A 15,000-nucleotide genomic window follows, 5' to 3' on the forward strand; every position below is an offset into this window, starting at 1 on the left:
AGGGGGGGGGGGATTACCTAAACCATGGTGTCAAGGACACATCCGGTCTGACGATCTTTTAATAAGAAGCAGGGCGTCAAACTCATAGAAATGTTTAAAAAAGAAGGAAGTCATCAATCTGTTGGTTAAGAGTACTTCAGAGAAAAAATAATAACGGAAGGAGGAAATTCCCCTCTAGTCAGAAGTCAAGACTACCTGTCATTCTTGGCATTCCAGGCTTTGGCAGATCCAGACGGAAAAGGGCAAACCACAAGTGGGGCATGAGCCAATCGAGACGAGAGTGTTGGTAGTTTGAGATGGTGGGAAAGGGGGTCGGATGGGGTGGGATGTGGGTGGGTGGGTGGTTGGTTGGTAAAGGGATGATCGAATGTCGATTGTATCCCCCCCACCCATTTCCCTTTTGCAGTTTGGTCAGGGAGCTCAAGCGATGAAAAAGCAGTTCGAAATCAGGACGAATGACAGGCGGTGGAGAGTATGCTAATATGCTCATATTATTGAGAAGGTTTGGAGAGATAAAGACTTCGGAGGGAGGTATTCATGTACTAATGTAGAGAAAATGTGAGAGGACTTTTAACATTTTTTTCTTTCTATTTTTTGGGAGGAGGAGGGAGGGGAGGGGGTTATTGAAGAAGAACGAGCAATTGAGAAAGCAGGAGCAATAGAGAAACCACATACGCAGACAAAGAAAGAGAGGTAGGGAAGTGGAAGGAGAGAGAGAGAGAGAGAGAGAGAGATGGACAGACAGACAGACAGACAGACAGGCAGGTAGACAGACAGACAGGAGTCAAGGGCAAGGTAGGTGAGCAAGTGGGAAATAAATGAGAGAGTTGTTTTGTCAGGGAGTCGTTGAATGATTGGGTGGCTGGAAGTACTATGTGAGACCAAGACTGTGTTTATGAGGTAGTCACATAGCAGCTGTATTTTCACTGTGTTGCGTCGTGGTGATATCAGGCGCTCGTCAAAATAATGAAATGGAAGAAACCGATATTTTTCCACCCGGTGGACAAGCTGTTTCGTTGTTTTTTTGTTGTTTCTTTTTTTGGGGGGGTATTTATCTATTTGTTTTTTGTTGCTGTCTTTTGTTTGTTTGTTTTTTAAGGGATGTTCAACATTTCTTAGGCTTATGTCCATTAACACATTTCAAAAAAATATTGGTCGAAGGCACAAAAATTATGAATTTGTAGTTTCCGATGACTCTCTAGCAGTCCCAAGCTTTGGAAGACACCAGACTGTGGTGGCCATTTTCTTATGACACCAGAAAACTCCCACCTCCTTCAATAACAAATATCTTGACGTTTATTTGCTCTTAGGAGATGTTTTGTACTTTTCGTCAAAAACAAGGAGATACAATCTTCTAGACGATATAAAATACCAATAACTTCAAATACTTCACTACAAAAATTGACGAGCGCCTGATTCCACCGTGCTCTGACGCAATTAGTTAAGTGTGCGATGAGTAACGTGCAAGCAAACTTGGAGCTCAAGACGTGCGTCGGTGGGTACAAAACGTCCGAGTTGCTTCCACAAACCTTTCACGACCCTTAGTAGATAAGATGGGACTGACTGAGGTATGGAGATATTGCCGCTGGGGTAGACTCAAGTGATTCCACACGCAATACGATATTGACGTAGACGGGAACGCTTACAGCTCTATTGGCAAAGCATGGCTGTCCTTTAGCGCCATAGACTCAACTAAATACACATCTCTCAAAAAGAAAGAAAGAAAGAAAGAAAGAAAGAAAGAAAGAAAGAAAGAAAGAAAGAAAGAAAGAAAAGAAAGAAAGAAAAAAGAAAAGACAGAAGATAGATAGAAAGACAGAAAGACAGAAAAAAGGAAAGAAAGAAAGAAAGAAAAAGAAAGAAAGAAAGAAAGAAAGAAAGAAAGAAAGAAAGAAAGAAAGAAAGAAAGAAAGAAAGAAAGAAAGAAAGAAAAGAAGAAAAGAAAGAAAAAGAGAAAGAAAGAAACTCAAGACGCGGCCTCTCTGCCAAAGCTCAGAAGTAATATAACATCACCGACGCACGCTGCCAGCTTTCAGCGATCGAGTGTTGTTTGTATTATTCCCTTAGTAAACAGAGTGAGTCCCAAGGCGCTGCTGCTGCTGCTGCTGCTTTAGGCCCCGTTGCCTCATTGATTAGAGAATAAAATATCCAGTTTCCATGTCAAAATTGTTTGTCTCTAGGGGAGTATCGTTAGGTCTCAGGCAAGTATTATTACAGTAGCTCTTTTTTTCTTTTTTTTTTAGCAAATTGGTCCTTGGTACGTGTACTATTATAGTGGTACTGTTAACTTGCAGAATCCTGATACATGTCGTGAGGGTAGCACCAATAAATGTGGACGTTGGGTCACATTTCAAAGTCTGGGTAAAGGAACAGAGAATTGGCATCTTTTAAAATCAGAAAATCGAAAGACTTTTTCTACGGTGATGATGGTGATGATAATGCTTGTAGTGGTGATGATGATGCGGTTTTTTGCTGCTGCTGCTACTGATGATGATGATGATGATGATGATGATGATGATGATGATGATGATGATGATGGTGATGGTGGTGGTGATGATGATGATGATGATGATGATGATGATGATGATGATGATTTTTTTTTGTTTCCTTAATGGGCCTGACGGACTTCACGAAGAAACCTTCGAGCCAGAGCGAGGCTCTTATTCGGCTCCATTGTCAATATGCTTAGCGGCACCTCCACTCGTCCAAATAACTCCATTCAAATTGCCATTGTTTCTGGACATTCAAACATATGTTTGATATCCTCCTTTTCATGGCTGCATCTTCGGCAACATGGGCTGAGCTCTTCATTTACAAAGTTCTTATACCATCTTAAACTCCAATGATGGTCCAACCGCAGTCTCGCTAGCTCAACCTGGTCCCAGCGACATGTGATAGATTTTTGTTCCCGCTTATAGGAGTACCCAGAAAACACATCTCCCAGGTGCTGGTACTTAGTTCTACATGGTGGGTCTCTGATTTCCCTCTTGATCATTGGAAAGACTCCTCTGTATGTCGTTGGTCGTTTGTCTCCTTCGATCTCTCTGGCTTCATTAGCAGCTTGGTCTGCTGCCTCATTTCCTTCTATTCCAATATGGCTTGGAATCCACTGGAATTTTATTGTGGCTGTGGCTTCACTGAACTTGTGGCGCGAATCATTCATGTCCAAGCTGTCCCCTTCACTATGTGGAGTACCGTTCTCAACGATGACAGCCACAACCAATTGAGAAGCTCTGCAGCCGACACCAAAGTCACTGCAAAGAAGCACCTCTACTCGCCAATCTGATGATGATGATGATGATGATGATGATGATGATGATGATGATGATGATGATGGTGGTGATGATGATGATGATGATGATGATGATGGTGGTGGTGATGATGATGATGACTTATCACGTTCCTGAATAGGCCAATACAGGCGAAACGTTGAACATACACTGACGATCAAAAGAAAGTTAAAACTCTTTGATTGTGTAAATCATCTAGTACTCTCAGTCTTTTTTATGCATTTCTTTTCCCTTGAGCAATACTAACTGGTCTAAAAAGTAGGTCGTATAGTTGAAATAACATTAATTGCGTGCATCAATAACTATCTGTGTCCACAGTAAAACACACACAAAAAAAGAAAAAAAATTGGCATTTTTCTCAGGGTACGTGAGTGATATTTTCTTCACTCTGTTTTAATGAAGTTTAGATCTTTCTTTATCAAAAAAATGCAGTAACATGTGATCATTAGCAATCAAGAGCGATGGCAGTTTTTATTCAAAATTTGAGATATCGAGCCTTCGGCATGATCGCACGTTTTTTCTCTAGCCAGACCATTCAACTTCAGCAGAACAGACATCGACACCGTAACGGTCAGAGTCTGGTGCAGGGAAACAGTAAGGGGGGCAAGCGGGGAGATAGAGAACGTTAGGAGTACTCTATTGGCCGATATTTATAGTAACAGCCACAAACAAGTTGGCTTTTACGATAAATATCGGCCAATGGTGTACGCCTAACGTTCTCTAACTATCCGCTTGTAGTGTAAGGAAGGCAAGCAGAAATACAGTAACAGGCATTTTTTAACAGAAAAAAGAAAAGAAAATGGAAAAGAAGCAGGACCTACCACCGGCACCCTCTAACCTGCCACAATTTAGTGCAAATGGGGGGCTTAAGTTTTATTTAACAATATCTGAAGTTCCCTTTTGTTTTTTGTGTTGAAAGTATGACACGGGGCCCAGGGTAAGCAGAATGGATTTACTCTATGAAATAAAAACACATCACTCAATAAAAACACAACTTTTTCATTTTGTGGAGATGACAACGTTATAGAGCATTCTCAGCTTCCCGGTGTGTTCTCTCGCGCCCGATTCCCCTCTCCTAACATCACTAAGGTGTTTTTCCCCCCGCTTTCAGTGATGATATCCTGCTGTGGATGATAAACGTGTCTGTTGTTTTCATTTTTTACTTCCAGTCTCGTGTAGCGGTTCTAAATGTAGCCGGAGTCTCTGTGGTGTGGAAATATTGCTTCAATTTATCTAGGATTTTTTTTTCAGTTCAAACACAAAAAGAGATATCGCCTTCCCATCTTGCGTACGGTAACCCTAGTCAAAGATGTGACGACCTTTGATATTACTACAACAGCCTCTAACTAATCTAACACGAATCAATAAAGTGCATATGTTTTATTCTCTTTTAAACAATAATATGGTATTTTTATTTAACCTCGGCCTTCGAATATATTCGTTTTTCTCCAATACGACCCTGTCAATTGGATGGCGAACCTTGAAAATTCTGCAAATAGCACTCAAGACGGCTAGACAGGATTCGACCTAGTGTCATGCACGAACTAAGTGGGAAAGTAACTAAGCTAACGTGCGGCCATCAGAAGTTGAGTTTGGTTTCAGTTTGTGAAACAAACATGCACCAGTTGTCACTGTCACATTTGCCAGGAGCATACTGTACTATTCTGTCAGAATTGTTTCTCTGTTTTCACTTAAAGTTTCTACACGGATGTTCAGCTGTTACTGTTAGTGAGATAAGCACAAGTAATATATAGACAATGCTCTTTCATGTTATGCAAAAGATAGGAATAAGGGATCTTTTGGTCTTTTTACTACAGAAAAGTGCCCCTATTGTTTGCACAGTATAGACCTACATGTATTCAATCTTACTTATTTCTGCTTTGATGGGTTGTTCTGAATTAAAAGTTTTCATTGAAATTGAAAAATACAGTCGGACCTGCCCTGACGGCCACCTCTATAAGACGACCACCTGTACAAACGGCCACTTTCCATTTCCCCCCTTGCGTTTTTTTCTATATAATTTAACTGTGTAAAACGGGCACCTGTCCAACGCGGCCGCGGCCACCATATTTCAACACACAACCCCTATCACACAAAGCAATAACACCTGTCTTAGACGGCCACCTTAGTGACTCCATTACGCTTTGTCATAAATCAAGCATTGGCCCCTGGTGTTGTGGGCGAGCCGTCATAATCTAAAAACCTGTCGTTGTTAGGTAGTCTCTCCAACTGATCATGTTGCGTAGGCCCCTCCCACTGTTGACCAATAGGTAACAAAATTAATTTTCAGCTGCTGGTGAGGGAAGCGTGTGATCCCTCATAACCCATAAGCCCCGCCCAGAACTAATACACAAATCGCAAGTGAGATGAGTGGTCACTGTTTACCCAGTCTGTAACAAAGTAACAATGGACGTCAACATGAACTTGTGACAGAGCGTCGCTTGTTCTCCGAGTGGTAGTTCGTGTGTTTGTTTCACCATAGCACTTGGTCCTCCCTGTGCGACACATTTCGTTTTATTGTCACCCGTACACAAAAGCAGCAACAAAAGAAAAGAAAACCCAGCGAAAACAACAATAATTCAACTACCTTCGGTTGGGGCCTCAGGAAGGGAGGGTTTGTTTTCTCAGAAGGAATGGTTTGTTTTCTTCATCTTGATCAGTCCTGCCTAAGACGGCCACCTGTCTTATACGGCCACTTTTCTCCTTGACAATGGATGGCCGTCTTACACAGGTTCGACTGTACATGTCCTTGGCTCTCTTTATAAACACATTTCTACTATAAAAAATGTATACGGGTGTGATACACCCAGTTGTCAGGGACTGTATAAAAAAATCTAAATGGCTACCTACAACACCAAAGTGACCAAATGGTTAGTTTGAATACACAGGACAAAGCGAAATGGCATTCTTGAAGATTAAATGGAGTTTGGTCTTTTTATGATAAACGATACACGAACACTCTCAACGTTTTGACGCGAACGGGTGGATTACACCCAGTTGTCAGGGAAAGAGTTAAAAAATATTTTGCATGGTGGTAAAATCAGACGTTCGTCAAAATAATGAAATTAAAGAAACTGACATTTTCCATCTGATAGACATTTTTTTAGATCAAATTTATTGTTAGCTCAACACCTTTTAAGTCCTTTTAAAATTACATGCCTAAGTAGGCTGCATAGGTTTTGACAGAAAATACGTTGACCAACCGCACAAAAAAAATGTTTATTTGCAGCTTCCAAGGACACTACAGCTTTTGAGGTCATCAAACTTTGGCGGCCATTTTCTCGCCAATTTTCTCTCTAACACCAGGGATCTCCACCTAATTCAACCACAGATATCTAGACTTCCAGTAAAGATGGCTGGCTAATTTTGTTCGTATCAAAAGCAAAGAAAATGAAAAAAGACGTAAAACTACACGAACAAGTTCATAAAAATATGCTTAAAAATTGACGAGCACGTGATTCTACCACGTCGAAACACCTGGTTACCTATTATAGTGTTGTTAGTTTTCACACCCGGAGTCTTTGACTTCATGGCCGTCTTCATGACGTCACCAAGACAACCAGTTGGAGGACCGAGAAATCTTCTCTTGCAACCAAAATTCAGCTGTACTCTAAAAATAAGTCTAAAAGGGGCAGTTATGGGTCAGTTCAACAAGATAATTATTGTGTTTACGACGGTGTCGCTGATGAAACATTAAACCGTATCCTTCCATTACCTGTAAGGATACTTTGAACACGCATTACTTTATACACACGCCTTTCTGCTTCAGCTGAAAAACAAGCTTGATTTAGTGACCTCTCATCCTCTGTCATGCTTCTCCGCTCCCCCTTTCCAATTCATTCCTGGTTCTCTGCTCATCCCCTCCCCCCCCCCCACCCCAAGCTCTTCTAAAAACTCCACTCATATACTTCCTTCTTCTATCACTACTCGTACTACGTAGATCTAATTCAAACTTACTTCTTTCTTACTTGTTTCTTTACACCGAATACGCACCCCGCACCCCTCCCCTTCCCAACCCAAGAAAACAAAGCAACATAATAAGCGGATTTTGATTTTCATTTTTCTAATATTCATCCTCAGCAATATTAGATGCTTTTTTTCTTCATTTTCTTTTTTTTTTTTTTTTTTAATATTTAGATCATTCATAAGACGGGCGAGGGAGGACCCGGACTGAGAGGGATACAGCGTCCCGCCCAGTAGACAGAATGAGATACTCGATAAAGATTTTCCCCATACGGACATCGAATATACGTTTTTCTGCGTGCGACGGCGAAGTGCTTACCCACTACACCACAGGCGTCATTTGTTTATGTGTATCTGCGATCCTAATACGGGGTGACCATTGCGGATGGGATCTGGTTGGGTCGGGTCGGGTCTGGGGCGATCGCCCTCATTTTTGAGGGTTTTCTGTTCCAGGCCTTCTTTCTCAGGCTTCCCAAGACCGAGGTGTCTGGTTTGTACTTAAACACCTTCTTGACCTTTTGTCTCGTTGTCTTTCCACCCTTGGATATAAGAACTGAGCATGGCAGGTGGTAGCTATCATGATCTGCCAGTACACTCTATTGTGGAAAAGCTTCGTCCTCTGTTTTGACCAGGGCCAGATCAATATTCGAGTCCTGTTCACCAGTTCTTTGAGATAGTCTTGTAATGGTAGAAATGTTAAGGATGTGGAAATAATTTTCAATCAACTTGCTGTCCAAAACCTTTCCCTTACCATTTGCGTTGACCATGCCCCAGGCCGAGCTTCTGGCATTGAAGTCCCCAACGATCAGGACAACATCTCCAAGATCGCATAGCTCATGGAGAAATCCCAGTCATCTTCCTTGACTAGTTTTTCACCTCCAGCATAGAGATTAACAATGATCCTTGACCTGTTGCGAATCGTTAGCTCAAGTGCTTGTAGCTCTCTGTCCTCCGGTGTACCAAGCAGTGACGTCTCTTACCCGGTGCTGGATACCATTCCTAACCAGTGTGGCCAACCCATGATGAGTGGGTCTCTTTGAGTTAATATGTGACGTGTACCCAGGAGATGATAAGGTTTTAGCATTGGTCTCCTGCAGAAAAAAGAAGTCAAAGTCATAGGCAACTTTTTCCAGCTCTCTTCCTCTTTTCTTACCACAGCGGCAATTCCAATAGCTAATGCAGACGTTTTTCATTTTGAGCCTGTCTGTTTTTCCCTGATACTTCCTTTTTCCCTGCCCTTCTTTTTCTGGCATATCCACTTTTTCCTCTTCTCCTTCTCCTCCTCCCCTCAGTTCTCAGCAACGACTCTGGACAAAGCGTAGCCAATGGAGTACGTTCTCCGTCGCTCCTGCGCAGTTTCCTTTTTTTTTTTTTCAAACTTTTATTCATGTTTGGTTTTTCTAAGTTAGGGAAGAAAACTGTCGTCGTAGCAGAGCCCTATACTAGGGAATGGACAAGGGATATCTTTACGGAGACCATACGCCTGGCGCTGTCCCTCTCTCTTACCAGACGCCCATGCTAGCGACTACTGAGTCCTGTAGCCATTCATCCCATTTTAGGTACACCGTGAGACTACAATTTGTGTAAGGCTGATTGACCCACAGTCTTGCGTCTCTTTGGCAGACGGTGAGCCGCAGGACTGGTGTTTTTTTATCGATGTATTGCTCCTCTAGATCCGTTGTGCTCTGTTCCTGAACCACATGGTTTAGGTTAGCAGGTGATACCTCGGGCTTTGGGCTCACGCACGACTGTCTTGAGCAGTATAGAGGTTTGCTAATTCAAAGTTGACTAACAGCTCGAGATGCACGCCACTACCACCAGATAAATCTAGTGGGACCTGGAGGAACGCCGGGGAGCATCAAGTGGGCTCACTGCCCACAATCCTTAACGTGTCTGCTCCTGGGCTGAAGCCCTCGTCCCCTCAAGCAAACCAAAGCCCAGAAAGCCTAAATGAACTTCTATTCGCAGACGACCAATGTCTTAATCATCCAAACCAACAAAGCCTCTAAAACCACACTACCGAACTGAACAACAGCTACGAGAAATTTAAAAAGAAAATAAAAAACAGAAGTGATGAAAGTGAATCCCCTGAACATTCGTATCATAGTAAACGACTGAAACTGGTGGAGGAGATTAAATATCTAGGCAGCATTTTTTCTGAAAGCGGGTCTATAGACAGAGAAATATACATGCGAACTCAAAAAGCCAACGCTGTCACTTACCAGCTTGCACCCCTCTCATCTCATCCAAACATCTCCATGGACACAAAGATACCACTTATTACTTCAATATTCATACCAACATTATGCTACCAGTGTCAGATCTGAACATTAAGTAAAACCCATGAAAGCAAAATCACTGCATGCAAAATGAAACCCTTAACATCACAAGACGAGACAAGAAGAGAACTGAAGCAGTAAGAGCAGCTATCGGCACTGAGTCCTGCCTGCATTACATAGAAGGACAGAATAAAATGGTTTGGCCACCTGTTAGTTTGTCACCTGGCCAGCTAGCCTCGAGAGCCTAAAACACCCAGCACTCAGGCTATAAAGGAAGAGGATGGCCGCGCTAAAGGTGCTTCGAGGGTGTCAAGGAAACCCTGTGAACACATAATATCATAAATGAAAAAGCTGCCAAGCTAGCCTACAATAGATAACTGTATCTTCCCTCGACGCTTAACGGTGTTAGAGGGTGAAAAAGTAAAAAGTAAATTAAGTAAAAGAAGAGTTAAACTTTTAAGGGAAAAAAGGAACTTAGTATAGACCAAAATTGGGTTCGAGCATGAAATTTCCCAGCCTGTACACTCTGATTCAATTCCGATTCACCAGGGAGCGTAACATATGACTCTTTTCTTGAACCAAATGAAGTGCAAGCTGCACACGTAGGCCTACTCGATTTCAGCGAGAACGGTATTTTGCACCTTAAGTGGGCGGTCATAGAGCGCATCAGGGCAACGAAACATGTTTTTTCTTTTTTTTTTGTTGCTTTGGTTCTTTTTTTGTTGTTGCAAGAGCAAGAGGCAGCGGTCATGACAGTGCACGATCTAAGAAACTGTAATGTAAGTCTGTGGTTAAAGCTAACGTCGACGGTTCATTGTAGCACCAGGTCATTGGCCTCATCCCTTATCAAGGCACAACATAAAGAGTAATCAATAAAGCCCCTCTTCGTTGTATCCTGAACGCACACAATATGTAGTAATACGTAAAGAGACCTTATGATTATTCTTGGAAACGGCAAGATAATGAAAAATAAACATCATATTTTCTTCTAGAAAGTATACTTTTAGCTTTACACGTTGCTCAATCATTTCTAACCCAAATAGAATCACAATAGTACAGTTCTCAAGCTCCATCTTTGCCTCACGTCTTTAGAAGAAACCAACAACTTTCCACACCTCAACATTTAAGAGAACGTAGTATTTTATTTTCCCAAGAGCATGACGGAGCTTGATTTTATAGTTTTGAACATGAGAATTTATAAGATGATAAATTTCGAACGCTGTGTACCATTATGAAATCCTCCAGAATTGGGTCAATGGTTTCCTAGTCAACCTTTAATCATTACGTTCAGTATTGGTTCACAGCTGACATCATGACATTTTAAAGAAGATACTTTTTAAAAGACACTGATTCTATCCGTACCAAGTGTTGAGTCTTCATGTACAATACCCAGTCATCAAGTCTTTGTCTGTTTTAAAAGGGGGGGGGGGGGCAAAGTCAAGATTCGGTTAGAAAATATGGCATTTGAGTTGTAGGCATTTTTAGTTTCCTCAGCCCTTCGTACAACTATTTCACCACATAAGAACCCAAAAAACTTCATGAAATTTTCACAGAATGAAGAGAAGATGTAATACTAAAGATTTATCTGTTGAATTTTTGATATATGGAATAAATTATAGTTGGTGGTGTCTGGAATGTGGATTTTCACGTATTTTTTGCAAACTTGAATGCTACCTCAGAAAAAAAATTCATTAAAAACTTTCTAATTCGTTTAGGAAAAACACAACAGACAAATTTTTAGATCTAAAGTTTGTTAACACGCGTGCAAAAAAACAAAAATTAAAATTTCCAAGAGCGATAAGTGCGGTATTCATTACGTAAGACATGTCAACAAAATCCAATATGGCCGCCGTATCCATGGAAACGAAACTTTTTTGTCAAATTTGATTGCGGATTTTAAAACTCCTTACTATGCTTGTTATATGTGTCAAATGTTGTAAAATTCGGTCAAGTAATAAGCAGCGAGATAGCCTTCAGGTGTAGCCTTCTCCCCCCCCCCCCCCCCCCAATCCCCTTAGAAGCTTATTTCATTCATTTTGATATTATTTTATTCGACATTTTCGGAGGAATAAATGACCCGTTTTAAGGACAAGCGAGCTAACCCAGATTTCGGGGGTGTCCAGAAATTTTGATCTACACGAAAAGTAGGCATTGCCCTACTTATAGGAGAAGTTTGGTTTAATTGGTTTGTATATGTGAGGCAGCGTGGTGGAATCAGGATCTCGTCAAATTTGGGCCATGTTAAGTTATTGGTATCAGCTTATAAGCTTGTTCATTTGCTTTATTTGGATTTAAAAAGTACCCATTTACTTGAATACAAGTTGAGATATTTACGAAAGAAGGAGGAGGGGGTCATCTATTTTCAGAGGTAAAATTAGTGAGAAAATGGCTGCCAAAGGCTTGTTATTTCCTTAGCTTCATTAAGAGTCCGTGGTAACTGAAAATTTACATTTTCTGTGCCTTTAATCAACGCTTTTCAGAAAAATCCACACATAAATGATTTTTTTATTGGGCATGAAAGGTGTTGAGCCAAAAAACAAAAATTTAATAATTCACAAACCTGCTGAAAAATGCAAGTTTCTTCATTTTGGTTATTTTTACGATTCCTCTCGTCAATTTTTGGACAGGTAGAGTTATCGGTATTATCCTAAAGCTTGTTCACTTGTCTTTATTTGGATGAAAAAAATATCCATTTATCTTGAATACAAGTCGAGATACTTGCCAATTAAGGAGGTGGTGGTCACATGTTTTCAGAGGTAAAATTAGTTTATCCGTGGTAACTGAAAATTTACATTTTTGTGCCTTTGATAAACGTTTTTCAGAAAAATCCACAAAGAAATAAGTTCTTTAATGGGCATGGTAGGTGTTGAGCCTCCCCCCCCCAAAAAAAAAAAAAAAAAATTAAAAAATTGATGAAAATTGACAAACCTGTGGAAAAAATGCAAGTTTCTTCACTTGATTTTTTTTTTACGAGAACCTGATTCCACTACGCTGCCTCACATATGTTTGGTTAAGAGAAAACTCTCCTTGTCTTTTAAAGAAAATGAACAAGGGGAAGAAACTTTACCTTCGATTTTTTCAAAACAGCATTTTTCGGGATACCCCTCTTGTCCTTAAAAGAGATCAAATATAAATGGCAAAACATCCTGTTTTGTCTATAGCCACATGTCAGCAGAGAAAAGGTTTTTTAAAACTTGCTAACTCGGGATCCGAGCTCAAACCTTTTAAGTGCGACGGAGAAGCGCCACACTCCTTCTCCACAGTCCCCTGGAAGCTGCTCTAAGCCACAGCCCTACTTCTAATACAGTTTATAGTTTTAGTAACTGCAACTGCATAAGGTCATATGAGCGACAAGGGGTGGATTTCAACAAAGAAGTCCTTACAGGGAATCAGACTTACTCTGCTCACCTCTCTAGCTTCAACAGCACAAAGTCTGCTTCGGCTATTAAGGCACCCCGGAAAAGGCAGTTCACAAGAGGGAGACAAACATACAAAAGAAGTAGAGGAAAAATGACGATAGTAAGGATTGGGAAAGAAAAAATATCAGTTCCCTGTTGCAGATCAGGCACAGTTATGAGCATAACATTGATCAAACAGCCCATTTACAATTACAATTCTTCTGTGCATAAGAACATTGTTAATGTCCCCCCTTTGGAAATCCTACTTCTACTATGTTTATTTGTAGTAGAGGTTTTACTACGCTCGCAACCGCATAAGGTCATAGGAGCGCCAGAAGGTTAGAGGTGTTACAAGAGAGTAACAAACGTAAAAAAGAAGAAGGGGAGATAAGGACGATAGATGTTTGATTGGAAAGAAGGAGCCACCACACCAGAGCACCCGCCAACCACCCACCCTAACTTCTACGACATAGCAAATCAACGAAATATTTTGTTTCTTATATGACTTTTAACATCAACTTTACGACGTCATCAGTGAGTAAGAGAAAGAGAGAGACACAGACAGACAGGAGGACAGACAGACAGAGAGAGACAGAGAAGACAGTGACAGAGAAAGAGAGATAGGGACGGGGGGAAAGAGAGAGAGAGAGAAAGAGAGAGAGAGAGAGAGAGAGAAAGAGAGAGAGAGAGAGGGGGGAGATGCAAGAGGAAGAGAGGCAGAGTTTGCGTTTGAAAGGACGAAAGAGCGAGAGAGAGAGAGAGAGAGAGAGAGAGAGAGAAGGACAGAGACAGAAATACAGAGAGAGAGAGAGAGAGAGAGAGAGAGAGAGAGAGAGAGAGAGAGAGAGAGAGACAGAGAGAGAAAGAGATAATGATGTGCGTTTTAATCCCCAGCGCAGTATTGTAACAATTTTACGAACCCCCACCCCCCAACAAAAAACACATTTGTTTCGAGAACACAGAGGTAGAGTCTCCGGAAACTGGTTCAAGTCCTGGGTTGACCTCAATCAATAATCATCATCCTATCACTTTCACAGCGAAAAACGCGGGACGTACCAGACACCAACCTGTCAAGGCAAAAGACCAGGTCTATGTTTATATTTTTTTAAACATCTTTTTTAAAGTTTTGTTTTAGTAGAAGTTTTACGGCGCTCGCAACTGCATAAACACACGTCTTTTAAAACTCGTACAACATAATTTTTCCCTCCCTTGTAAGACAAACTCGGGGAAAAAAATTAACTAGACTAAGAAACACCTAACTAAAACAAAACAGAGACACCAAAGAGAGAGAGAGAGGGGGGGGATGCAAGAGGAAGAGAGACAGAGTTTATTTTTTATGAAGAAAGAGAAGAGAGAGACAGAGAGAGAGAGAGAGAGAGAGAGAGAGAGAGAGAGAGAGAGAGAGAGAGAGACAGACAAACAGACAGACAGGCAGACAGACAGACAGACAGACAGACAGACAGACAGACAAAGACAGTGACAGAGACAGAGACAAGAGAGATGGAGAGTGAGAGAGAGTGAGAGAGAGAGACAGGGACGGAAACAGAGAGACAGAGAGAGAGAATGATGTAGGTTTTTAATCCCTGGCGCAGTTTTGTAAAACTTTTACGAAACCCCCACCACCCCCGCCCCCCCAAAAAACAAAACGACCACATTTGTTTAGAGAAAACAGGAGTAGAGTCTTCGGAAACTGGCGTAAGTCCTGGGTTGACCTCAATCAATAATCATCATCCTTTCATAGCGAAAAACGCGGGACGTTTCAGACACCAACCTGTCAAGGCAAAAAGACCAGGTCTACGTTTATTTTTTTTTAACGTCTTAAGTTTTGTTTTAGTAGATATTTTTACGGCGCTCGCAACTACATAAACGTCTTTTAAAATTCGGACAACATAATTTGTCCCTCCCTTGTAAGACAAACTGGGGGAAAAAATATGAACTAGACCAAGAAACACCAAACTAAAACAAAACAGACTCACCAAAGACCGAAAGTCCGTAGAAACCGACCAACACACGTGCTGCCTGGCAGACATGGAGAAGTCGATGTTGTAAAAAGACGGACAGGTTATATGT

The sequence above is a fragment of the Aplysia californica genome, unplaced genomic scaffold, assembly GCF_000002075.1.
Source record: "Aplysia californica isolate F4 #8 unplaced genomic scaffold, AplCal3.0 scaffold00336, whole genome shotgun sequence".
NCBI lineage: Eukaryota > Metazoa > Mollusca > Gastropoda > Aplysiida > Aplysiidae > Aplysia > Aplysia californica.